Genomic DNA, 14,783 nt, shown 5'->3' with positions numbered 1-14,783 from the left:
TATCATTCTTTAACTTTCTCTGATGGATTACAGAAGGCCCCCGGTGCAAAGGAAGAGCACATGAGTCCTCATACCACCACTCCTATAATCTTGGAAATATCACCACACATTTCTGAGCCTGTCTCCTTACCCAGAAGATAAGAATGTTAACATTACCTACCTTACAGGGGCCGTTGCGGGGATTAGCTTATATTCAAGAAGAAGCTCTTTATAACCATGAAGCCTTGTGCAAATGTCAGTTATTAATTATCATGAGTTGGCTAACTTAGATGAGTCTGGACTCGACAGCCATGTGGCATGACAAGGCCGCCACCCTGCATGCCCATGTTGCTCTTTGCTCCTTTAGCCATGAGGGTAGACACAGGCCTCTCTTTGATGTCTGCCTTGACTCCACCTCATCTCAACAAGCAAATGGCCCAAGAACTCTCTCGGGGCTCCAGCCCCCCTTCCTTACCCTCCTCCCTAGGCTGACAAGCACTAGGGTGCCTTTATAGGGCCAACACATTCAGCCCCAGAGTTCCACTTATAGAGGGACGAGCAGAGCCCCGAGAGAGTTATGTTGTTTATCTCATTAGAACAGGAGGCACATAACTCAAAGCCTGTGTGTGCGGTAGATGGAGGAGGGAGGGAAGCAGGGCGGGGCGGGACCCACAGCTGCAGACAGGGAAATTAACCTGAAGGAGTGAGCCTGGGGCTAGGGGGACTGGTGGGGGGGGAAGGAGGCAGGACAAGTGGGGTGGGGGGGACTAGTCTTCCCTGGTAACCAAGGCCACAGCTACCCGTCCATGCACATAGCTCCCTAAGCAAACTGCTTTTCTGTCACTTTGAGCTGCAACTCCAGCTATACCACTCGTACTCAGGCGCCAACACAGGCATCTCACACACACACACACACACACACACACACACACACACACACACACACACACACACAGGAACTCACACACTGGCTGGAGGGACAGCTGTCTCCACAGGAAAAAAACAGCAGGATGGGCTTTGATGCCTGGATGGTCAACAGACTCCAGACAAGTCGCTCGTTACCAGCATTGACCAAATCACCAGGTGGATCCTAAGTGTCAGCATTACTTCTGACAGACACAGCATACGCTATTAAGAATTCAGAAGAAGTGGGATAGAAAAGAGAAGGAAGGATGATAGGGGATAGGAACAGGGTTTAAAAAGAAGAAAAGAACTGAAGTAACTTCCTCTTCCCCCAGCCAGAGTTGAGCGGTGGCAGCTCAAGCCCACCCTGCTGCATCTCAGAGGTGGGCCAGCAGCTGCCACTGAACATGCCCTGCAATGGAAACCTCACTATTTCACAGGACAGACTGCCTGTGGTTTGTCAACTCTTATTGTGATAAACAGTTTTGCTGCACCCCTATTTTGAATCAAAATCTACCTTCCTGTAACTTATGCCAATTTGTCCACTCTCTGTCCCCAGGGTGGACAGGTGTCACCTGTATCCCAACCATCTGTCCCATCCACCCACTTGGTTTTGAAGGACAGCCAACAAGAGGCCGAGGAACTGGAGGAGATGGGAGTTACAGGAAAGAGGCAGTGACCACACCTGCTCAGAATAGGGGTAACAGGATTCAAGTTTCCAAATTAAGAATCCAAACACTGCTTCCCTTTCATCATCTCCCCCTTGCCCACCCCTTACTGGACAGGAAAGGGATGGAACAGCGGGCTGCTCTTCAGACCATCACTGCCATTAAAGAGCTCCTCTGCATGTTGTTCCAACCACGTGCCTCCACAATGGGTCACCAATAGCCCCCATATTTATAAACAGATAATGATACAAGCCAGGGGTTCTTCCCCAAGACTAGGCATCAGAACTGCATAAGTAGTTATTGAAAAGGGCAGATGCCTGGACTCCAGCCCAATCCTACTAAACCAGAACATCAGAGATAACCAAGGCGATTGTTGTTTGGAAAACACCTACATAAGGATGCTACTAGATCAACTCTTACTCATATTTATATTCCCAGGGCCCAGGACATAACAGGTGCTCCATTAATGTTTGCGGTTGAAAACACCAATTTGGACCAACTCTACAGAGCTGGAGGGATGAGCGATAAGTCCAGAGGCAGGGCTTGAGGAGTGGGCAAGATGTATTTCAGAAGCACTTACACCCATGATATTTCCTGGTTCTCGGCCCTCCCCTCTTCTCTTGGCTTATTTAAAAGTTGTCCTGACTTTATGGACCACCTATTCAGTGAAGCCCCCCTCAACCATCCCAGGCCTCAGTACCTTTTCTTTTCCCTGAAAGCCTGAAGTCCTGGGCACTAGGCACCACACCCCAGACCTCAGCACAGCTCTCTATCTGGCTCACCAACCATCCCCTCCAACCACCCTTCCCACTCTTCTCCATAAGCTAGCTTCCCTCTCTAACATTCAATTCTAATGTCCCATGTACCAAGACGATCCTGGTAAGGTAGGCCTCAAATCCAGTATGCTTCCTGCCCCTTCTGGCCCAGAGCTTCCCAAGCCCCTCACTGGTCCCACCATGCTCAAAAACTGACACAGTAACAATAGCTAACATTTACTGAGCTCTTACTCTGTCCTAGGCTAGTACCTCACACTCACTGTTATCTCACCACGACAACAACACTATGAGATATTTAAAGGACAAGGACAGTGAGACTAACAATGATTAAGTAACTGGCACAGGGTCATACAACTCAAAGGGTAATCTAGTCCATAGCCCACACTCAAAACCACTCCACTAACCTAACTCCCCACCAAGCCATCCCATTACTGGTCCACACACAGCATGCTTGAACCCCTGAGTCCTTCCCTTGGGAAAGCAGCTCCTTACACCAAAACTATCAGGAAAATATCCCCCAGCCCTCCCACCCACCCCCATCAAGCCATTTCTTGTGGAATTTATTTTTCCTTTCCTTCCACATCACCAACTAAAATTGCTCATGGAGAAAAGCATCCTGATAATATAAAAGCATTGTTGAGAGGCACATAAAATGTGTGGGGAATCAGAAAAATAACCACTACATACCTTCTAAATTCATCAGATAAAGAAATTTTAAGAATAATAGCATTATAATGTGAGGAGGGAGCTTAAACATTATTGGGTCTGACTCTTACATGATACAAGAATCACCTCTCCAACATCCCTGACAAGAGCCTCCACCCTGGCCTTCATTTCAATAATTCTAGTCCTCACCCTTTCATGGGGCAGTCTACTGTGCTACTGAAATACTGTGTTAGAAATATGCGTACCAATCTGATCCACCACTGGTAAGAATGCAAAGTGGCAAAACCCTATGAAGGGAAATTTAGCATATCTAGCAAAACTGCACATGTATTTGCCCTTTGACCCTGCATTTCCACTTCCAGGAATCTATATCACAGATTCATATGCAAAAATACAAAAATATGTATTCATTGTATGATTTTTAATTCTAGAAAAAGACTGAAAATAATCCAATGTCCATCTATAGGGAACTGGCTGAATAAACAATAGGATACATACACAATGGACTACTATGAAGCTATTGAGACACAGAGGGAGGGAACCATACCCTGCAATGGAGTGAAAAAAGGAAGGTGGAGAATAGCGTGTATAACATACTATCATTTATCTAACAAATGGGGATACACACACATATATACGTCTATAAATACGTATGTCATATGTTCACATAGTTTTTTTAAAACCAAAAGTTTAGGAAAAAATTTACTTAGAGAAAGAACAAAAACAAAATCATAGTAACAAGAAGAGAAAGTTGCCTATAGAAACAGGAAAGGGACAGAGTAAAACGACAGAGACAGAACAAGACTTTCTCTGACTCCACCATGCTTTATTGATATGACTTTAGACCCATGTGAATATTTTATACAGTTAAATTAAAAAGGCAAACATCTGCTTCTGGCTAGATGGGAGTATCAAGGATATTTACTCTCCTACATGAAACCAAAAGAGAGAGAAAATACGAAACGAAAGTTCTCAAGACCCTGGACATCAGGAAATGAAGGACAGTGATGCCTGAAACACTGAAAATGAACAAGATAAGCCCTATGATTGCCCTAGTTTACTACCTCAAGAGAGCTTCCAGACTGCAGCACAGGGAAGAGGAACACAGGTGGAAACCAACAGACTCTCTGAGTCTGAGTGAAAAGAAAGAGCTGAGAGTCTGGGGAGACCAAGGTGACTAGAATTCAAGAAACAGAATAGGAAACAGAAGAGAGCTGAACAGAGATAGAACTTTGGAAGGGAAGCATGCAGATCCAAGAAGCTCAATAAAACTAAGCACAAGAAACATGAAGAAAACACTAACAAGGCACATCATAATCAAAATTGCTCAAAAATAGTGATAGTCTATATATCTATTTAATGTACACATGTGAATACTTAAATGCCAACATTTTAAATAATTTGATAAAGTCTTTGCAGCCACTCAGCCAAAAAAAAAACAACAAACAACAAACAACCCAAAAAAGTGATAAGGCTAAAATATTAAAAGCAGCCAGAGAAAGGAGCCATATTATACAGAGAGGCTCAAAGATAAGGGTGATTTCTCATTAGAAGTGATGCAAGCAAGAAAACAGCGGTTCAACATCATCACAGTATTGAAAGGGGGAAAAAAAAACTTGTCAATCTAAATTCTATACTCCATAAAAATATCTCTCAAAAAACTAAAGCAAACTAAAGATATTTCAAGACATACAGAAGTTGAAAAAATTAATCATCAGCAGACCCACACTACAAGAAATATTAAAGGAAGTCATTTAAGCAAAAGGACGGTGATACCAGATCTAAATATGGATGTACACAATGAAATGAAAAGCATCAGGAATGGTTTAGTACATGAATAATTATGTAAGGTGTTTTCTTCCTATTTTTAAAAAAATTCTTTTAAAGATGATTAAACAAAGATAATGACAGTGTAGTAAATAGGTTTATACCATATGTGAAACTAAAATATATGGCAATAATTGCACAAAGGTCACTAGGGAAAAGATAAAAGTACACTTGTATTAGTTTCCTGCTACCACCATAATGAAGTGCCACAGACTCAGAGGCTTAACACATGAATTTGTTGTCTCACAATTCTGGCAGTCAGAAGTCTAAAATCAGTCTCAATGAGCTAAAACCAAGGTTTCAGCAGGGTTTCATTCTTTTTGGAAATTGTGGATCAGAATCTACTTCCTTGCTTTCTCTGGCTTCTAGAGGCCACCCACATCCTTTGGCTTATGGCCTCTTCCTCAATGGCCTCACTTCAGCCTCTGCATCTGTTGTCACATCTCCTGCTCTGACTCTGACCCGCTGCCTCCCCCTTATAAAGACCCTTATGATTACATTGAGGCCATCTGGGTAATAATAACAATCTCCCCATCTAAGGTCCTTAACTTAATCACAAGAGCAAAGTTTCTTTTGCCATGTCAGGCAGCATTTCCATGAGTTCCAGATGTGGACGTCTCTGTGGATAGTATTATTCTGTTTACTGGAATACTATTGTAGAGTTTTTATACTATTCATGAAGTAGCAAAGTATCACCTGAAGTCAAACTGTAATTAAAGATCGAGACTACAAACATTAAGTAATCATTAAAATAACAAAAAAAGTTATCAAGCCAACAAAGGAAATAAAATGGAATCATAAAAAACAATTAATCCCCAAAAAGGAAGAAAGTGAGGGAAAAGGGAACAAACAGATGGATAAATAGGAAACAAATAGCAAACTGATGGCTTTAAACCAAACTATAGCAATAATCACATTAGATGTAAATAGTCTAAATATCCCAATTTTAAAAACACAGATTGTCAGCTTGCATTTATTTATTTTTTTCCGAGAGAGAGAGAGAGTGCATGCGTGTGCATACATGAGTGAGGGATGAGGGCGAGAGGGAGAGGGAGAGAGAGAATCTTCTGCAGGCTCCATGTGTGCGTACATGAGTGAGGGATGAGGGCGAGAGGGAGAGGGAGAGAGAGAATCTTCAGCAGGCTCCATGCCCAGCATGGGGCCCAAAGAGGGGCTCAACCCCACAACCCTGAGATCATGACCTGAGCCAAAATCAAGAGTCAGACATTTAAGGTGCCCCCTGTCAGATTGCATTTAAAAAGCAAGACGTAGGGGCGCCTGGGTGGCTCAGTCATTAAGCGTCTGCCTTCAGCTCGGGTCATGATCCCAAGGTCCTGGGATCGAGCCCCACATCAGGCTCCCTGCTCGGCGGGAAGCCTGCTTCTCCCTCTCCTACTCCCCCTGCTTGTGTTCCCTCTCTCACTGTGTCTCTCTCTGTCAAATAAATAAATAAAATCTTTAAAAATAATAATAAATAAATAAATAAATAAATAAATAAAAAGCAAGACATAGGGGCGCCTGGGTGGCTCAGTCGTTAAGCGTCTGCCTCCGGCTCAGGTCATGATCCCAGGGTCCTGGGATTGAGCCCCGCATCGGGCTCCCTGCTCAGCGGGAAGCCTGCTTCTCCCTCTCCCACTCCCCCTGCTTGTGTTCCCTCTCTCACTGTGTCTCTCTCTGTCAAATAAATAAATCAAATCTTAAAAAAAAAAGTAAAAAGCAAGATATATAAAATGGAATATTATGCAGCCATCAAAAAATGAAATCTTGCCATTTGCAACAACATGGATCGAACTAGAAGGTGTTATGTTAAGCGAAATAAGTGAATCAGAGAAAGACAACTGTCATATGATCTCACTGATATGTGGAATTTGAGAAACAAGGCAGAGGATCATAGGGGAAGAGAGGAAAAAATGAAACAAGACAAAACCAGAGAGGGAGATAAACCATAAGAGACTCTTAATCTCAGGAAACAAACTGAAGGTTGCTGGAGTGGAGGGGGGTGGGAGGGATGGGGTGGCTGGGTGATGGACACTGGGGAGGGCATGTGCTATGGTGAATGCTGTGAATTATGTAAGACTGATGAATCACAGACCTGTACCCCTGAAACAAATAATACATTATATGTTAATAATAAAAAAAAGCAAGATACAACTATATGTGCCTACAAAAAAAAAATCTATGTTTAATATAAAGATCTAAATATATTAAAAGTACAGGAATGAAAAAATATACACCATGGTAACATTAACCAAAAGAAAGCTGGAGTGGCTATATTACTAGCACAGGAAGCAGATTTCACAGTAAAGAATATTAGTAGACATAAAGAAGGTCCTTACATAATGATAATGGACCAATTTATCAAGAGGAAATAATAACCCTAAATGTGTATTCCTTTAATAACAGAGCTTCAAAACACATGAAGCAAAAACTGACAAAATTGTAAGGATAAATAGACAAACTCACAACTATAGTCAGAAATTTCAGTACTCTCTCTTGATAATTCATAGAACAAATCAACAGAAAAATCAGTAAGGATGTAGAGCAGAACAATAATATCAACCAACTTGATTTAATTGATATTTATAGAACATTCCAACCACCAACAAGAAAATACACATTCTTTTTCCAGACCAAAGAGAAAATTTATCCAAGATAGGCCATATTCTGAACCATAAAAGAAGTCTCAGTAAATTTTAAAGGAGTCAAGTCATACAAAGTATTCTCTGACCATATGGAATTAAATTAGGAATAAGTAACAGGCATATAGTTGGAAAATCCCCCAAATGTTTAGAAACTAAATAACACACTTCTAAATAATCCATAGGTAAAATAAGAACTCGAAAGACAAATTAGAAAACATTTTTAATTGAATGACAATGAAAATACAGTATCGACATTTGTAAAATGAGGCTAACGTGGTATTTATATTTGGGGTAAACTTATGTTAGAAACCACCTATAGTAGAAAAGAAGAACAGTCTCAAACCAATGACCTCAGTTTCTACCTGAAGAAATAATAGAAGAAATAGAAGAGTAAATTAAATCCAAAGTAAGTAAAAGAAAGAAAAAAAAACAAATATCAGAACAGAAAACATAAAATAGAAAACAGAAAAAAATGGAAAAAATCTATTACATCAAAAGCTATTTCTTTGAGAAGATTAATAAAATTGATAAACCTCCAGCTAGACTGATTAGATGAAAAAGAAAATTCAAATTACCAACATAAGGAATAAGAGAGAATATATCACAAGGTTTTACAGTTATTAAAAGAATAATATACTAATGGTATGAACAGCGTTGTACAACTAATTTTGACAACTTAGATGAAATGGACAAATTCCATGAAGTCACAAACTGCCAAAACTCACTCAATATAAAACGAATAACCTAAATATCTATTAAAGACATTAAATTTGTAGTTTTAAAAATATTCCTACAAAGAAATTGCCAGGCCCAGATGAATTCACTGGTAAATGCTGTAAAACATTTTAAGGAAAAAAATACAAATTCTACATAAACTCTTCCAGAAACCTGAAAAGGAAGAAATATTTCCCAACTCATTAAATGAGGCTAACATCATCCCGATACCCAAACCAGATACAGACACAACAAGTAAAGAAAACTATAGATAAATGCCTCTCATAAACATAGATGCAAAACCTCTAATAAAACTTTAGCAAAGTGAATCTGATGATATATAAAACAGATAATACATCATGACAAAGTGGGGTTTATCTAGGAAGGCGATGTTAGTTTAAAATTCAAATATCAATCAATGTCACTCAACATGTTAACAAACTACAAAAGAAAAATCACATGATCATCTCAACAGACTCAGAAAAATCAGTTAATAAAATCCAACATCAATTCCTGATTTAAAACTCTCAAACTAGCAATAAGCACATCCTCAGTCTAATAAAAAGCAACTACAAAATGCCCACAGCTAGCATCATATTTAATAATGAAAAAAAAATGAATGTTTTTCCCTTAAGATCAGGAACAACATAAGGATGTCCACTCTAAACACTTTTTCTTAATATTATACTAGACATTCTAGCCAGTGCAACTGACAGGTAAGATAAATAAAAGTCATCCATATCGAAAAGAAAAGTTTTCTCTTTCACTAACAACAATCAACTATGTAGAAAATGCTGTGGAATCTACAGAAAGATGTTAGAATAAATTAACATAGCAAGGTTGCAGGATACACAATGAATATACAAAATCCACTGTATTTCTGTAAAATAACAAAGAATAATCAGAAATTGAAATTTTTTAAAACCAATTACAATAGTATCAAAAATATTAAATACTTAGAGATAAAGCTGACAAAAATGGGAAATATCTATAGACGAAAAACTAAAAATCATCAATGGGAAAAATTAAATTAAAGAAGACAACAAATGGAGAGAGATGTTATATTCAGGGACTGTAAGACTCAGCACTGAGAATTGTTCATTTTACCCAAAACTGATCTACAGATTCCACATAATCCCAATCAAAATCCCAGCAGAGTTTTTGTAAAAATGGACAAACTGACTGTAAAATTCATGTAGCAATGCAAAGGACATTAGAATAGCCAAAATAACTTAGAAAAAGAAAAACAAATTTAGAGGGCTAACACTACCTGATTTCAAAAAGCATTACAAAAATACAGTAATCAAGACAGTATGATATTAGTGTGAGGAAAGACAAACAGACCAATGAAACAAAACTGAATGTCCAGAAATAGACCCACATACATATGAACATTTAATTTTTGACAAAGGTACAAAGGCAATTCAGTTGAGAAAGTCTAGTCTTTTCAACAAATTATGATGGAACAATTAGATATCTATCTGAAAAAAGACAAACTTGAATCTGTATCTCAAATTATATTTTAAAATTAATTCAAAATGGACCATAGACCTAAGTATAAAACCCACAATCATAAAACTTCTAGGAAAAAAAAAAACAAATATTGCTTGACCTTGGATTGAGCAATAATTTCTTACATACAACAACAAAATCTCAATTCATAAAATAACAAATTGATAAATTTGTACTTAATCAAAATTTAAAATATCTGCTCTTTGAAAGATACTGTTAAGATAATGAAAATATAAGCCATAGACTGGGAAAAAATATTTGCAAAGCATATATCAGATAAAGGTCTTGAATCTATGAAAATTTAATAATAAGAAAACAAACAAATCCCCCTAGAGATCTAATACAGAGTATAGAGAATATAGATAACAATATTATATTATAATCACCAAACTTGCTAAGATATTAGAACTCAATTATTCCAACCACTAAAAAAAGGATTATTATGTAATGTGATAGAGCTGATAATTATCATTACAATGGTGATCATATTATAATTTATAAGTGTATAAATTTAACATGTTGTACACCTTAAATAGACACAACGTTGTATGTCAAATAAATTTCAATTTTTTTTAAACTGCAATTTTTAAATGGCTAAAAGATGTGCACACTTTACCAAATAACATATAGAGTCTTATAACATCATGGCCAAAATGTCCAAGATTCAATCAAAATCACTCATGTGAAGAACCAGGAAACTCTCAACTTGAATGAGATAAAAGATAACATATCAACACCAATATTAGAATTGCCAGATAATTCTAACCTGACAATATTCTGATAGAATTATTAGAAATATCAATCCTGAATCCTAATTATCTGAATTAAGATTTCAAAGGAGGCATCATAAACACGTTTCAACAAATAATCGTGAACACTTGAAACAAATGAAAACATTTAAAGTCTCCACAAAGAAATGGAAGATATAAAGAAGAACCAAGTGGAAATTATAAAACTGAAAAACAAAATAAAACAACAATAACAAATGTAGAGAATAGAAGAAGCAGTGAAATTGAAGAGAGAAAAATAAAAATAACCCTGAGCAACAGAGAGAAAACAGACTAAAAACAAAACAAACAACAAAAACAGCAACAACAACAACAAAAACAAAAAACAGAGCCTGGGGGGTTTGTGGGGTATAACAAAAAATCTAAAAACTGTGTTAGTAGAGTTCCAGAAGGATAAGGGAAAGAGAGTGGGGCTAAACATATATTCAAAAAAATAATAGCTGAAATTTTCCTAAATTTTTTTTAAGATTTTATTTATTTATTTGACAGAAAGATAGCAAGAGCAGGAACCAAGCAGGGGGAGTGGGAGAGGGAGAAGCAGGCTTCCCGCCAAGCAGGGAGCCCGATGTGGGGCTTGATCCCAGGACCCTGGGATCATGACCTGAGCCAAAGGCAGACACTTAACAACTGAGCCACCCAGGCACCCTGAAATTTTCCTAAATTTGGCAAAAGATACAAATCTACAGATTCCAGAGGCTGAGTGAATTCCAAAAAGGGTAAACTCAAACAAATCCACACCAAAACATATCAAAATCAAATTTTTGAGAACTAAAGACAAAGTCTTGAAAGCGTGACAGAGAAATGACACCTCACTTATTTTTTTTTAAAGATTTCATTTATTTATTGGACAGAGAGAGACACAGCGAGAGAGGGAACACAAGCAGGGGGAGTGGGAGAGGGAGAAGCAGGCCTCCCACTGATCAGGGAGCCCGATGTGGGGCTCAATCCCAGGACTCAGGACCTGAGCCGAAAGCAGATGCTTAACGACTCAGACACCCAGGCGCCCCAACACCTCACTTATAAAGGACAAGAATTTGAATAACAGCAAATGTCTCATCACAAACCTCATCACATCCCAAAGGAAATGCAAAACATTTTTCAAATGCTAAAATAAAAGGACTAGCAACCCAGAATTTTATATCCAACAAAAATATCCTTCAGGAATGAAGGGAAAAAAAATCAGGACATTCTCAGAAGAAAGAAAACTTAAGATAAGTTGTTACCAGTAGATCGACTTTAAAAGAATGGCTAAAGAAAGTACTTAATTAGAAAGGAATTATGAAAGAAGGTCTCTTGGAACATCAGGAAGGAAGAAAGAACAATGAAAGAATAAAAATATGAGTAAATACAATAGACACTTTCTTAAGTTTTCTAAGTTAACAGTTCTGCTGTGGTTTTCAGTGTGTGTAGAGGAAATGTTTAAGACACTGTAAACGTATTAAAATGATGAGGGGGCAGGTGAGTATGATTATAAAGGGGTAGAGATGAGGGAGATCTTTGTGGTGATGGAACAGTTTTATATCTTGATTATAGAGTGGTTCCACAAATCTATATGTGTGATAAAATGGCATTGAACTCTGCACACACATTTTGCCAATATCAAATTTTCTGGTTTCCAGATTGTGCTATGACTATATAAGAAGTACCCATTGGGGGAAATTGGGTGGGGGATATGGGGGATCTCTCTGTACTATGTTTTCAGCTTCCTGTGTATCTACAATTATTTCAAAATAAAAACCAATTTTAAAAAGACAAAGAAATTGTACGAAATTCAAAAAAAATAAAGGAATACCTAATAAGTGAAAGCAAAATGAAACAAATCCAACTGTGTATTCAGTTCGTGGCACAACCACTCAGAGGAACTCTTTCAAGTGACCTTAAAACACAGTCATTGGACTCTACGTCCTTAGTGGGCAATACCTTAAGGACAAAAAGAATTACAAAAAGAAGGAGGAGGAGTAGAAGAAGAAACCATTTTCAGTAATTTCATTGTTGGAAGTCTCATTTTATTCTGATACTCTGGTTGTGTATGTTTTGGGATAAAGCAAATAAGTCATTATGTCAGCATCATTAAGAGCCAGGATTTTTTTTGGTGTGGGAGAAAGGAGACACACAGTTAGGATAGTTAAGTAAAAACTGTATAAAACTGAATTGAATAGGAAATACAGGTGTATTTTCTCCTTTCAGAGAAGAAATCATATTTCTTAGATCCACTCACTAAAAAGTCCTAGAAACAGCAACCGACCCAGGAACAATGAGCACCACCAGATTATGGTCTTTAAATAACATTTCCTACAAAAAGGCAACAGGATTTCTTAGAGAAATATCTGATCCCAGGTCTGGGCAGGAAGATGAGCCTAAAACATCTGTCTTAATACCAGGATAGCAAGGTAGTTATCTGAAACTACTGGGATTCTTTCAAAACACCAACATTGGCCCAAACCCCTACTGGCCAAAGATGGGACAATAGAAGCAACAAAAAAGAATAATAGCTACAACGGATTAAAATGTACCCAGTGCATTTAAATCTGTGAATCCATGATGGTACTCAACAAAATAATAACTTTATTGATCACCTTTGGTAAATACTAGGGAACCAACTCATTATTTTGAAAACTGGTAAATACATTATTTACAATAGCCAAATTATAGAAGCAGCCCAAATGTCCATCGACAGATGAATGGGTACAGAAGAAGTGGTATATATACACAACGGAATATTATTCACTTATAAAAAGAATGAAATCTTGCCATTTGTAACAACATGGATGGAGCTAGAGAGTACAATGCTAAATTAAAATAAGTCCGTCAGAGAAAGACAAATGATGATCTTACTCATATGTGCAATTTAAGAAACAAAACACACAAGCAAAGAAAAAAAAGAGAAAGAAAGAGAGACAAACCAAGAAACAGACTCTTAACCTCAGAGAACAAACTGTTGGTTAGCAGAAAGGAGGTGAGGGGGGTGAAATAGGGGATGGGGATTAAAGAGTACACTTACGATGAAAAATAAAATAAAATAAACTGGTAAATAAAGGCAAAATTATTTATCCCACCTTTCATAGGTGAACTATACCTCACAACAACCAAAATTTTAATGAGGAGATGTTTCTCTTTATAGAAGTTATAGAGCTCATAAATGAAAAAATAGTGACAGCCCTCGAATTGAATGTTACCTTTTTGCAGCCCTTAACTGAATAAAGAATCTAGTCAACTATCATGGAAGGCTGCTAACATCAGTAAAAGAGAGATAACCAGGCAACATGAGCCTCGTGATGGAAGTACACACCACCACTTCGGAGTTGTTCTTGCCCAAAAAAGCTGAACTTGAATCTGCTCAAGTCTCTAGTCCTAACTACCAATTCACAGGAATAACACCATGGGGATGCAATCAGAAAATCCAGACTCTGGGAAACCCTACAGCGCAAACAACCCAGTTTCTTCCACAAATAACATGCAAGGGGGAGAGAGACAGATACACACACACACACACACACACACACACACACACACACACACCCCAAGACCTACAGATTTAAATGATTGAAGAAACACATCAGCCAATTACAATGTAGGGATCCTCTTTGGGTTCTGATTTCAACTACAGGGGGAAATAAATGTTGAACAAATATTTTATTCTATTAATGTCTTATTGTTAAGTTGGAGCTTTGATAGCTATTGTGGATTTGTTTATGTCATTGCCATTTACAGATACATCCTGAAAAATTTACAGACAAAATAATATGTTGCCTTGGATTTACCTCAAAATAACCAAGGGTCAAGGAGGGAAGTGGGCGATGAGTATAAATGAAACAAGATTGGCCATGAGTTGATCATTGTTGACACTGGGTAATTAATACATGCACACTCATTTTACTATTCTCTCCACTTTTGTATGGGTTTGAAATTTTTCATAATAAAAAGTTTTTAAATATACCCATATAGAGCCAGAAAACTGGCATTACTTTGGTTGCCTCTCTAATCTCTGCCCATTGGTTTTTATTCTGTTCTCTGGTGTCTAGAAGATTAGTGTCATAGTAATAATAATAGTAATATCAACATTAATAGCCAGCATCTTTGGAGCACATACTTACTATGTGCTAACTCATTATGAATTCAAACCTTTTATGAATATTTCCATTTAATCCTGACAAAATCCTAAAGTAAATACTATTATTATTCCCATTTTACAGGTGAGGAACCCGAGGGAGAGAGGTGTGATGATGGAGCCAAGCCTCAAACCCAGATCTGACTGCGGATTGCCAGCTTATAACCACTAAGCTACAAAAGGGCAAAAGATGAAGATGG

General features: G+C 37.8%; 1 protein-coding gene across 3 annotated transcripts in view; it reads right to left on the bottom strand.

Moving 5' to 3' along the window:
- Positions 1-14,783, bottom strand: part of DPF3 (double PHD fingers 3) — a 246,733-nt gene that overhangs the window by 129,262 nt on the left and 102,688 nt on the right. The gene's annotated exons all lie outside the window — the stretch shown is intronic.

The sequence above is a fragment of the Zalophus californianus genome, chromosome 6, assembly GCF_009762305.2.
Source record: "Zalophus californianus isolate mZalCal1 chromosome 6, mZalCal1.pri.v2, whole genome shotgun sequence".
In the NCBI taxonomy this organism is placed as follows: Eukaryota; Metazoa; Chordata; class Mammalia; order Carnivora; family Otariidae; genus Zalophus; species Zalophus californianus.
Note: the sequence above shows the minus strand (reverse complement) of the source record. Positions and strands in the feature narration are given on the sequence as shown.